The sequence below is a fragment of the Crinia signifera genome, chromosome 5 (assembly GCF_055691185.1).
Source record: "Crinia signifera chromosome 5, ASM5569118v1, whole genome shotgun sequence".
Classification (NCBI taxonomy): Eukaryota; Metazoa; Chordata; class Amphibia; order Anura; family Myobatrachidae; genus Crinia; species Crinia signifera.
In genome coordinates this window covers 323,787,874-323,801,597 of record NC_139221.1, presented here as the reverse complement: position 1 = coordinate 323,801,597, position 13,724 = coordinate 323,787,874, and the positions used below count along the sequence as shown (strand labels likewise).

The 13,724-nt window shown below is 46.9% G+C and overlaps 1 protein-coding gene across 3 annotated transcripts in view; it reads right to left on the bottom strand.

Annotated features, from left to right (window-relative positions):
- SLC45A4 (solute carrier family 45 member 4) overlaps positions 1-13,724 on the bottom strand; it is an 82,162-nt gene that overhangs the window by 52,901 nt on the left and 15,537 nt on the right. Inside the window, exon 1 of one of the 3 annotated variants that reach the window (XM_083144918.1) lies at positions 4,988-5,227. The exons of the other annotated variants lie outside the window; for them this stretch is intronic. The gene's annotated coding sequence lies outside the window, so the exon portion shown is untranslated. Of the gene's footprint in view, positions 1-4,987; positions 5,228-13,724 lie in introns of those variants that run through there. 3 annotated transcript variants of the gene reach the window in all.

Below are 13,724 nucleotides of genomic sequence, written 5' to 3'. Positions count from 1 at the left end.
GGGTGTTACACAATTACTTCCAATCTCTTGCGTTGCTCAGGGCAATTATATATTTTTATGTCTTTATCGCATCCCTTATAAATTGCACTGCAGCCATAACAGAGCTTTAACCTATCAGGCAACGGCAGTGACCTTATTACTTCTGTGCTGCTCAATCGCTGAACAGAAGGCTGGTTGTGTAACGTAATCTGCACCATCACATTCCAGAGATTACCAACCGTGTGCCTTATACCCACGCAAGATCAAAAGCCAGCACAACATGGCAGACGCCCCCGGTGTGCAGTTTAACTTGTGATCAAGAGGTCATCGCCGATCAAACTGTACATAAGCATCAATGCATTAAACACACATCCATCTATACAATGGAGGAGTTGCCCATAGCAACAGCTTTCTGTAAAATAAAGTGATATGTTGCTAAATCTGTACTTTTCGACTCTTTAGGAAACTGGATACATCAGTCACTTCTGCCAACAAATAGCATATCTTCCGACTGTGCCAGTTTCCAGAACTCCGCGTGGGTGGGGCTTGTGCAGGGGTGGGGTTTGCGCAGGACTATGTAAAAGAAAAATGTGTTTCCATGCACAAATGTTGGGGCCCAGAACTCTAAGTGGATATGTAGTTATGTAACTTTTCTAACCTCTCCTATGCGGTCATGGGACTGAAGGTCATAGTAGTCACATGCCAAAATAAAACTCTTAGTTATCTAATTCATTTACGTTACAATTTTTTTTAATTATTATTTTTTTTTTTAAATGGGATGTGAGAGTTATTTGTCTATACAGACAGCAAAGAACAATAGAGAGTTATACAAGAGTGTTATTCCAATACACATCCTGGCCCATCTACCGGAACCATTGTGAGAGGAGCCCTTAAGACAGACATCAAAGAAGCACATGGGAACATAGAAGCCTTCAGCTCGGATGGTCAGAGGATAACCGGTCACCCTGGGCGATGAGCAGCTTGTGTAAATCCATTATGCCATCCAGCACGGAGACAAGGGACATGTTTTACCCTGACCCTACAGCGATTGGGAGAGACCAGATTCTACATAACTTTCACTACACATAAAGGAGTGCCGGGAGCATGTGAATACCAGAGTATTGCCGCGTTGTTTAGCCCCATATAAAAAAACAAAAAAACACATGTCTGATATAAATATGCCTTGTACACAGGACGTGATAGCGGCACCCTGGCCTAATACACCAGCCACAATGCCTGCTCAGTCTCTGTAAATATACACACTGGGACAACTGTGTGGAGAGAAGTCACTATGGCCCTGATTCAGATCTGATCGCAGTACAAATTTGTTCTCAAAATGGGAAAAACCATGTGCACTGCAGGTGGGGCAGATGTTACATGTGCAGAGAGTTAGATTTGTGTGATTTATTTTATTTCTGTGCAGGGTAAATACGGGCTGCATTATTTTTACACCGCAATTAAGACTTCAGTTTCAACACACCCCACCCAAATTTAACCCTCTCTGCACATGCTACATCTACCCCACCTGCAGGGCACATGGTTTTGCCCATTTTGAGAACAAATTTGTACTGCGATCAGATCTGAATAAGGACCTATGTGCATAGAGAAAGGATATTCAGATCACACAGTTACACATATGACGACCGCACAGAACCTCTGGCGCACCCTTCCCAATAAATAATCCACCACCTGTTCTGCCATTTATTGGGGGACAAGGGTGATCTTTCCAAATCTTCCATGCACATCTCCAACTGCAGAACAGAATCCCTTCTCTTGGTTGCTGTGGGCAACAGTAACAGTATTACATGCACCCGTTTCGGAGAATCTCCAGCAATAAAAATTAATGTAAACCTGTAACTATTCTAGTTTATAGTTCAAAACAAAAATTATCTAGATCAGTGGTTCTCAAACTCTGTCCTCCAGAACCTCCAACAGTGCATCGTTTCCAGGACACCAGGCAGGTGCACTCATTGCTCAGACATTTTAAAAGAGCCACAGATTGAGCGAATTATTTCACTTGTGAGGAGACCTGGAAAACATGCACTGTTGGGGGTTCTTGAGGACAGCGTTGAGACAGGAGAAGCCTGAACCCACCCAACTCAAAATCTGTGCAAATGTACCCTTTATCCCCTGCAGGGCAACACTATATCTACGTGCAACTCTAAAATAAGGCCCCGCGCAGCCAACCTACAGTCCGCCTACTGCTGCGGGAAGAAGTCATCATTTAACAGTCATAATATTCAGCTGGCATAGTTAGCCTGGCAAACCTCCCTGGCATGACAGATAGATTAATAGTGATGGCAGGAAGGATGGAGGAGAGGATAGGATTCGGTTTCCACACATTTCTAGAGCACGAAATCAGGCTAAAAAAGGGAAAACTATTCCAGAAATGCTTTTCAGCACCAAGAGAAACACTAAAAGCAGGAACTTCTGCAGTGTAAGCATCAGGCCGTGTCCTGGGCACTGCTAACCGGCACAAAGGGGTTACATGGTTAATATGTCTATGGTCTATGTGATTCTATAGGGTAAGGGTCATAGCGTCGACTGTATAAAGGTTGATGTACATTAAGTCGACATGTGAAATAGGTCAACATGCGTTGACCCCGTATCAGTGTACAGCGTCCCCTGGCACGGCTCGCTGTGCTCAGCACACTTCTATATTCTCCATGCACGCCCTAGAGGATGGTAGGGTAGGACACCACCTGTCAGCACAAAAAAAATAAAAAATTAAAAACTCATGCCTCCTTTTGACTGCCGACACAATGTATGTCGACATAGCGACCTTATACCTTCTATACATCGCCAATAACACCAGTGTAGCACATGTATACAGTCATACAATCACAGCTTTGAAAGCTCCTCCCAATCTGGGGACGGACCTTAGTTGACCACACAGGTGAGGAGCTGGGTTTTCACCATTCGTCCTAAGAATGGCAACAGATCTGGGCAAATAACAATCTACTGCCATCAAACACAGTAGGAGATGGTTGAGACTGGTCTTCTATACACTGTTCCTGTACTTCTATATACACACCTGACCGGGCAGAAACTGATCTGACTGCAATATGTAACACGGGAGCCTAGGTTACTACATACTACTATGAGACTGGGCAAAAAGGCCCGACGTGGCCAAGCCAACGGCCCAACTACCTAGCAGCAACCACCTGTATCAAGGCAGGGTTGGGCCCATCTAAGTTGGTCTGTATAAAATGGGTACTTGTGTATTATCCGGGCGCCCGATTTTTTCATCGCAGCGAGGCCGCGAGGGGCGGCGGTACGAGTCCTCTGAGCTTTCATACCCTGACTATCCAAGTCGGCGTGGAGTTGACTTTATATAGTGTGGCGAGCCCCGCGAGGGGATGCGGATTACATGCGAAGTAATACGCTTCCGCTCGCCACGCGTCAGGCTCGGTGGCTCGCTACACTATATAAAATAAACTCCACGCCGACGTGGATAGTGGGGGTATGAAAAGGTCAGAGAACGCGTACCGCCCCTCGCTGCACTCGCCACGCTTCGGGTTGGAATTGATACTGGGGTGGCGTTAACAAGGGGGGGGGGGGCGGCATTTCACATAGTAATCACCCATCAGGGTGGGTGTACAATAAAGTCGGGTATGGGGGTGCATTGTAATCAGGCATCAGGGTGCCTGTACAATGTATTATCGGGTATAATCGCGTCGCATCGCATGCCACTAGTTAAGGCATGCGATACGATATTAAAAAATTGTACACTCCTCCCGGGAAAGGCTCAAAATCGGGTACAAATCGCATTGCATGCCTTAATTAGTGGCATGCGATGCGATGTCGGGCGCCCGGATAATACACAAGTACTGGGAAATGTTCCTGGGCAATCCAGCCGGGTACGGGATATACAGGACGATCGGGGAAGGCTGCCACATGCACCAGATCAAAGCAACTTTAAAATCAAACTATACGCAGGTTGGATGTATGATTCGTTATACGCTGGTCTCTGTAAGCCAATCCCGCAGGTCATCGGTGGAGGTGGGCATTTCCAGGACTATCCAAACCAACTCAGCCCTAATGCATTTCCTGGAACAGTGATTTTCAAGCTGTTCCCCACAGGGAAAAAAAATTGGCCCTCACACGAGTAAAAAAAAAAAACTGGCCCCCCATGTGAAAAGCACAGGTCTCCACAGGTAACAAAAATAAAAAACACATTGGCCCTCAAATGAAAACAAGAGACCAGTGAATAACCGTTGAATCTGTGGTGGCGGCTGTAGACTAGCGCGGACATCCTTTAGCGCCACGGCACAGGTGGTTGAAAAACGCTGCCCTAGACCATCATGGCTCGTAGCAGGACTCCATGGCATGGATTGAATGGGGTTCTGCCAGGCCTCAAACATATGAAGATCAGTACTGTACATCAGGCTGAAGGTAAGCGGCGCTGACAGTGGACAGGCAGAACGCAGACCTCTCCAACGCAGACCCCTCCACCGCAGTGATGGGAATTTACCAAGATGCAGGAATAAGTCCTGTAACTCTTGCATGCAAACTGGGACGCACATTGCACCAGCTTACAGACTTCCCACCACCTGCTGCTATTATTTATATACATAACCTAGTCCTTGCAGAACCCTGACAAACAGGTATGTATGTATGTATGTACGTACGTACGTACGTACGTACGTACGTACGTACGTGTGTGTGTGTGTGTGTGTGTGTGTGTGTGTGTGTGTGTGTGTGTGTGTGTGTGTGTGTGTGTGTGTGTGTGTGTGTGTGTGTGTGTGTGTGTGCGCGCAACACGGACTCATTAAGCAGGTACTGTAGCACAGGCTGCGGTTAATCTATCACTCACCCATGGGGGGGGAGGAAATCTATAAAGCACAAGGAACTTACTTCACAGGGAAGTTAACCGCTTCGTAGCCGTGGAAACACCATATAGGTGGTAAGGGGGGTTATTCACAGGAGAGGACAGACCCAGAGAACATCTGCCCCATATAAAACATGTCATGATGTCGGCAGTCTGTCAGACACGTGCAAGCCTTACCCAACGCAGCTGTGCGGCAGGGGCTCGGCTGATGGCTAGGTGGCTGCAGGCCGCAGTTATTGCAATGACCTTGGTGCCGGCAGGAGTCCTCGCTCACACTTCAGGGCAGGCGACATCTGAGCCCCGGCGAATAGTTGGAGGTCTGACAGTGTGCAGCGGATGCAATGTGGCCGGGATCAGTACAGGGGAACCCTGTCTGTTTGCAGCTCACACACCATTGCCTTGGCAGCGGCAGCAGCAGCTTGTGAGGGAGGGTCTGCGCTCCCCACCTCTGCTGCAGACAGGAGAGACCGCTACAACACCATGAATGAGGACAACACACACAATGAACAGAGGGCTGGAGCCCTTTGCAGATCCTGCACTTAGTGGGTTACATGGCGATACGGTGCTGGCAATGCGTCATGCAGATGCCATCTGTCCGCATTAACCCCTCAAGCAGCACAGCCCGATGAATGGACCCATCTATACATCTGGCTCCCTGGGAATAACCTTTATGCTACATATGGGGGAATCATGTTCTATAATACAGGGCTAAATCTGCTCCTCAACACTAAGGGGGGGATCTAAGTGCTGTGTGTGCTGGGGCCACCAGATGGTGCCCAACTGAGCAAGTTACATTACCGTTACTGTTGTATGAACAGCCAGTGCAGCTGAATATAAGATTTTATTTGTGGATATGAAAGTTGCATTCACTAACGCAGTGGTTCCCAACCTCGGTCATAGACTACCACCAACAGTGCATGTTTTCCAGGTCTCCTCGCAGAGCCACAAGTGAAATAAGCAATATGTGGTCAGTGAGTGATGACCGCACCTGTGCACCTGCTGAGTGACCCAGGAAAAGGTGTCGGTAAGAAATGAGTACAACTGTGCCCCTGTTAGGGAACCTTTGGAAATATGGTCAGTGAGTAATGAGTGCACCTGTCGAGTGACCTAGGAGAGGTGTCAGCGAGAAATGAGTACACCTGTGCTCCTGCCAGTACTTGAGGACCGAGGTTGGGTACCACTACAGCACCCCACCCCACCCTGCCCATACGTAATTTGATTTAGTATATAGTAGCATACACATTAGAATGGGCACTATGGGTAAATTTACTAAGATGGGTGTTGTATTGAGGGTTGGATGTTGCCCATAGCAACCAGTAACATTTATTATTTATTTAGCATCTTCTAGAAGAAAAGTTGTAAAATCTCATTGGTTGCCATGGGCAACATCCCAGCTTAATACATTTCCCCTATGAACGGTAAGTCCTGGATACATTTCCATGTCAGTATTAGGGACGCACCTTGCAGAGGTAGGTGGGCCTGCTCGTCTGCCAAACCTATTACACTGGGTACATAGATGACCGCACAAAGGGGTTGGGATAGTTTGGCCTACAGCGTGTTGGTCTGCAAGCATTAGGTCGACACTGTTAGGTTGACATGGGGAAAGGTCGACATGGGGTTTCTCACCCGAATGTCGACATGGACACAGTTTCCAGTGCACCGCATCTGCTCTCTATGATTCGGGCACACTATTTTATTCTCCCATCACGCCCTAATGGATAGTAGGGCATGAAATACCGCCTGTCGGCACGTCGGCTCAAAGAAACCCATGTTAACCTAGACACTGTCGACCTAAACCCATGTCCACCAACATACTGTAGACCCAATGACCGTATCCCACTTAAAGTAGTCTACGTTGACAGCCAAGGTCTACCTTTTACAAAAAATGTAAACATGCTCTAGGTCGACAGTCACAAAAGCTGAACAAAAAGTCGACATGGCAGTGGTTTACACCAATTTTTCTTCATGTTTTGGACTTAAAAAGGGAGCCGCCATCATTCATTCCGACAGCGCACCGTGTTACCCAGTCTGTGCGCCATTCAGGGACGTTCACACGTCCGATGCCGTGAATGGGCCGTGCGAGAGCGTCAGGCACGCCCACCCTTGTGCTTTTATTGCGATACTTTTTTTTTTTCTCGTGCGGCAGCAGCCTAAAGGGGGTGCAGTACCCACAAAATACAACAGAATAGATCCCAGCCTGGATTTAGACGCATTGCGTTCTTTATGGACACAGGTGACCTAAACATCTGTACACAGATTATATCCCATCGCTAAACAAGGACATTGGATATAATCAGTCTTAAGCCCCTTGGAATGTCTCATATGGGGCAGAGGAGCGCGTCTGATCCCCGTCACAGTGCAAGCCTCACACCTGTACGCAAATAGTAGGTTTACTCTGCAAACATCCTCCTGTAATTGGAGGGTATATACACTAAATGCAGGCAATCCCTGACGTTAACCTGAAAAACAGAGATCTCGCCCTAGGCCTCAGCACAGAACTAAAGAGAATGGAGGGGGGTTACAGGCCTTTGTTTTCGGCGATGCCTAAAACGTTACCGTGTTGGCGTTCTGCGAGAGAGGAAACTGGCAGCCAGCTGCTAGGTGCTTGCAGCTTTCCCCAAGGAAGAAGGACACTCTGTGCTAAGAGCTCACAGACAATATGACAGAGTCATTACGTTCTATGCAGTAGGGCAGAAGAGAGACGCACACAATGTCGCGCAAGGAGCAGATCCGCAGAACAGTGCATGGACGGACGGTCTCCGCAGCACAGAACGTGGGGTATCGGCAGCATTTTCATGCTGCTACAGAACCACACTTGGCAGCTGCCAGGTAACGCTTGTGGGTCTAAAAAAAAAAAAAAAAATGGAATCCACAGGCGTTTAGTAATACCGGGTCTCATTGATAATATTACGGGTTATTTCAGTGTCGCAGATCATGGCCGCAGTCCCCGTTCACATTGCACCTTTGAGATTACATGGGGTCGGTCCAGTTTACACTCAACCTGGGTCTGCCCTGAGAAATCAAAAGAGGAGGTTAGCATTACTCAGTTACAGGTGCATACAACAAATCATGCTTCGGGTCAGACTAGATGGATCAATAACTCTGGTGGAACTGCAGGAGAGGCGGTGAGGGGTGACCGAGGAATAGCACTCACCCATACTATATCAAGTACCTGATCCAGTCTAAGTGCTGCTACAGTTACATGGCGAAACGCGCGTCCTACCCAAGCTGGGTACTATCACTTGATATACCCAATAGTCTGAGTGCTGCTACTCGTTCTAATCTTACCTAAAAGTAAAATAATCTTACCTAAAAGTAAAATATCAGCCGTGAATTTGGGAACTTTGCTCCAGACTAAGATGGTGAAACGCACGTCCTATCCCTGTTATTTACAAGACATTGAGAGAACATTATAGTATTATTATCAGTACATTTACAGTGCAAAAGGAATTTTACCATCAATATATCACTGCTGATTATTTTGCCAGACAGTCCCCATTCCGCCTCCTGTCTGCTACATATAAACCAGTCAGAACAAGGTTATAAATACTCCAATCTAGACCAAGTCGTTCAATGTTATTTTTTTGCACAGTAACAGAAGTGAAAAGGACTAAACCCCCAAGATCTGGGTCTCTGCAATAAGCGGTGCCATTTACCCACATCATGAAATTGGGCTTTAGGACTAACCAGAAGATCACCAGTCCCTATACTGGCATAGAGGCCAGCGGATATGGGTCATTGGATCAACCACGGAAACAGGTTGACGTAGCTAAGGTAGTCAGGGTCCGAAGGTCGACACAAGCATCGGGTTGACAGTGGGAAGGTCTACAGTAAAAAGGTCCAAAAAAAATATCATGTCGACTTTGTCAAACAGCTTAGTAGGAACATTACAAGAGGACAGCGACCATACCGGAGATACACAAAGTGGCCTGAGTGCGTTCATTTAGAATATTCTTTCATGTCCCCCTCCTCTACTCCTCTTAGTAGTCAAATACCAACACCCGGATCCAAAACCAACATGAATGAAAAGGGCCTTTGCAAGAATAATCCAAACAATTAATCTGTTGACAAAAACATCTCTTGAATGAAAAGGGCCGATGCTGAGAGGACAAAGGGGCTATTAGCAGCAGTAATGCCTCCGCTTACCGCGGGACAATGGCAGGCTTTCACAGAGGACTAGTGCGCTGCAGGAAAGCCCTGCTCCAGCATTTTTAGGATATTTCCTCAGATAAATATTAGTTTGGAGTAAAGCCCTGCTGGGAAGCCGAGGGTGGCAGCGCGGTGGGGGAGCTGCATTTTGCAGAAATACATTAAAAATAAAAAACATTCTGCAAAATGTTTTATGACTTAATCCATCTTGGTGGGGATAAAGTACAACAAGGGATTCCTATAGCAGAACTACAACGACCAGCACTCTACAAAAATAAGATCGATAGATGGGTGGGTGGAGCACGCAGCTTACTTAGCAATGGTTGAGGTTGTGGGACCAGGTGCAAAAATATTATATATTTGGGGTCCCCTCTCCCCCCCCCCCCCAACCCAAGTTCACAATATGCAACACGGCAGTGGGCGACAGCGAGAGGTGGGGTACGTTCACTAGGTCGACAGGATGAAGGTAGACATACATTATGTTGAAAGCTCTAATGTCTACAGGATTGGAAGGTCGACAGGAGTTTAATTTTATTAGTGCGCAGCGAGCCATGCGAGGGGAGGCGGTACACTGATACGGTGCCCATGGTGACAAACACTGAAACACATGAAAAAAAATCATGTCAACCTTTTGACTGTCAACCTTCCCATTGTCGACCTGTTTGTGTCGACCATTTCAGGTGTCCACCTAAGCACTTTCAACCTAATGTATGTCGACCTTCATAGTAGAGGGAGGAAGCAACGGCAGAGGGCGACAGTGGGCCACTTAGTCCTCAGGGGCCCCAGTGCACCGCACCTGCTGCACTAATGGTAGTCCTGCTTCGGCTACTTCGCATCTCTGCAATCTGATTGGTCCAATATGTAATTGGTAGCATGTATTGGATGCCCATTTCCCATTAGATTGTAAGCTTCCAAGCAGGGCCCTCCTACCTTGCCGAAAATGGTCTAGGTTAGGGATGGCTAACCTTGACACTCCAGCTGTTGAACTACACATCCCAGCATGACCTGCATCAGTTTTAGCCTGGCCAAATTGTAAAACTGTAGCAGAGCATGCTGGGATGTATAGTTCAACAGCTGGAATGTCAAGGTCAGCCATCACTGGTCTAAGTAGACCGTCAAAGGCTTGACACAGAAATGTCAACATTAACACATCAGTCAAAAAGTTCAAAACCATAAGATGTCGACATTAGGGTTTTTGTGTCAACACCTCTGCCAACGGACCCCTCAATCAGTCTATGTGGATGGTAAAGCCTGAAAAAGTCCAAACCATGAATAGGGAAAATGAATATCGCCCTTTTCCCTGTGTCGACCTAGACATAGTCTGCAAGTCTTACGGGTCCGGGGGAAGACAATACCAAACACCGACACAGGGCCGCCTTCCATAACGACCCATAGTAACCTCCGGCAACGCCAGTTGTGCCTTGCACACCCACAGAGGTCCGCTATTACCAAGTCCTATTTCATTATGACAGCTTTTTTTTTTTTTTACAATGGTTAATAAGTTATTTATCTGGCAATAAACAAGAGTTACTTATTCAGCCCCACGGATAGTGTGCAGTTTAAGCTTCCACTATGTAAACAAGAACTACAACAGGCCCTGCTGGGACTTTTAGTTCTGCAACAGCTTTAGCATTAAAGGTCACGGTCACCTGCCTTCGCGGTAACCAGATACGTCCTGTGCACCCCCCCACCTGCTACTAAGCAGAAATGATGCATTGTTTTATCGAATAGCGATTCCAATTCCTCGGAGACCGTTCTGCATTATATTGGAAATCGTTCTGAGTCCCGTGAGGTCATCCTGCTCCATTTGAAATAAACTCGGAGGTAATTTAATCTGCTCTCAGTCAATGTTCTGGGTGTGACTGCTGAACGCTCCCCAACAATGCAGAAACAGGCGCACTGTACGGGAGACAAGAAGATGATTATTCGCCCAGTATCAGGCGGCTAAATATAAGAAAGGGCACTCTGAGGTCACATGTATCTGCTGCTGTAATGCTACAAAATCCCGGGAATCCAAGCCGCATTTTACCATGGAATCCACAGCTTTAGGGACCATTACACAACAGGATAATCTGATGACAAGTCAACGCTAGGCCAGCCAAAAATGGGATCCGACAGTGTAGCGGGCCCTGCACGCTAATTGGAAGCCCAAGTACTCTTGTCACGACACCAAAAAAAAAAAAAAAAAAAACAATCATCATGTCAACCTTTTTCCAGTGTCTATCTAGACCAGGGATGGGGTACCTTGGCTCTCCGGCTGTTGAACTACACATCCCAGCATGCCCTGCTACAGTTTTGCCATTTGAGCATGCTAAAATAACTCTGCAGGGCATGCTGGGATGTGTAGTTAAATGGCAGCTGACATGACCTAGACACCGTCAACCTTATGATCCAGAAGGAATACCGTCACCATACTGTACATTAGGTTGATCACTAAAGGTCGACTGGGTTGGAACGTCGACAGTGTACGGCTTGATGGCAGACAGTCTGCTGTGCATAGGAAAAATATTCCCACCTCCCAGAATCCCTTTACTATTATACAGCAGCAGCTCTGACAAGATCCCCGAATGTTTATACATGTGACCATTTCACAAATGGAACTTGTATTGTAGAAGTAGCGGTCCGCATTCCCAATGTGTGTGCTCCTGCAGCGCTGCCTGTACATGGGCCTGGTAGACCATGAATTATTCAGTGGCTCCAGGTACACACGGCTTGTCAGAACTCAAACTAACCCATTAACGGCGTCATCCTCAGAGAGAAGAACATGATCTGGGGAGAAAGTGAGGAGCGCAGCGCTCAGAAATTTGCGGCACCATTAGCACGTAATAATTAGTTATATAACTAATAGGATCCTTTTTAGGATTGTAAAGGAATAAAGTAGTAGTTATTTAGTGTTTATTCTAGCACCCGCTATCTTTGAAAACCCATGCAGTTCCTCTTCCCTGCCTGGGGTGTCGCTGTCTGCTGTGGTGTTTCTAGCACAGGTCTGGTTTGCAAATCAGTGCTGATATACAGACCACACTGTGCCAGAAGCACTACAGCAGACAGTGACACCCCAGGCAGGGAAGAGGAACTGCATGGGTTTTTAAAGATAGCGGGTGCTAGAATGAGCACTATTTATTTATTGGCAGTTTCTTATATAGCGCACACATATTCCGCAGCGCTGTACAAAGAATATTTGAACACTCACATCAGACCCTGCCCCAGGGAAGTTAACAATCTATATATAAGTAGTAGACAAAAGGTAGATGCAAATGATAATAGCGCTGAGTTGAAGAGCTTACAGTCTAATCCATCACTTTACATTAACTATACCATACCCTGGGGGTAGCAGATGGCACTGCAGCTATCAGGGCAGGAGAACGTAGGCGGCTGGTCCCCTCACCTGGCTCTGTAAGGGTACAAAGTACAATCACCCTGAGACGGGAGACGGACGGGGCCCTGGCTGCTACAATAATGCAGGCAGCAATAACAGACACTAAAGCTTCCAAGGTGAGGTTTCCCATAGCAACCAGATGGTCTGCCAATTCTCTATTGCATCTTAGAAAAGGATAGGCAGATTCTGATTGGTTGCTATGGGCAACGTCATATTTTCATTTAAATAAGCCTTAGAGAATTTACCCCATAGACTAACCTAACCATTGCATTATACAGAGTCATTTCCTGGAGACCAACGCACACTTTCATTAGGAGCCTGACCAATGGGATCAGGTCTACATGGTGATACCGGTTCAGAGTCTCCCGGACTGGAGGATTGGATTCTATCCTACAGCTGCTCTGATTGGCCAGAGCAGCTGCACCTAAAGAGGTATATTTATAGAAGGACGATTTCAGATCTATTACAATAGGTCTTTCGCACAGGAGGGAGCAGGTCTGAATGAGGCCCATTTTGCATCAGGTGGCCCCAAACGTGTGGCGTTTGTATATTCTCCCCGTGCTTGCATGGGTTTCCTCTGGGTACTCCGGTCTACTCCCACAATCCAAACATATACTGGTAGGTTAATGCCCCCCCCACCCCCACCCCCCCAACAAAGGATCTATATACATCTTATATTTTCCGCGCTCTTTTAATGGTCTGATTATAATGTCATATGCTCATACTGGTTATGTCACTTATTACATTCCAAGTCCTTGTTGTTACATGGGACGCTTACTCTTAAACCTACAATTACAATAATCCATCACACGGGATATTAGGCGTTACAATGTACCACAGCGAGAACCAGAGATAGCCATCACAATATTCAATAAGATCGGAGCCCATGGTCCATGCAGCATCATAGTATGAGAATAACTCTGACCGCGCAGAACCTGGTGGAATGACCCCATCACTCGGGGTCAGGAAGTGAAGGGGTTAAACGCTCAGGTTTGCTGGGTGAGGAGGCTGCAGCACAGATCATGCATGCAGAGCAGTTTCTGGACAGTCTTATTGTTGTGTGCTGCAGCCTACAGACAGATGACTCATAATGTGCAGAGCCGGCATGTTCCCTGTACACATCTGCACTGCAGCACAGCGCCTGCTGGAAACACATACATACGGAGTAGTCACTGCAAAAGTAGGGCTTCATTACAGTTCAATGCCCCAAATGCCCGTGGGCAGAGATGCACTCGCGCTTCCACGTCCGGATATAGCGCAGTATCTATGCATCACAATCCCACAATGCACCCAGCTTATGGGTTCTAGATCTGTGTAATGTAAAATAAGATAACAGCCATCTAAGAGGGCAGAATTATAGGACTTCTGGACACACTTACTGTGCGGTAC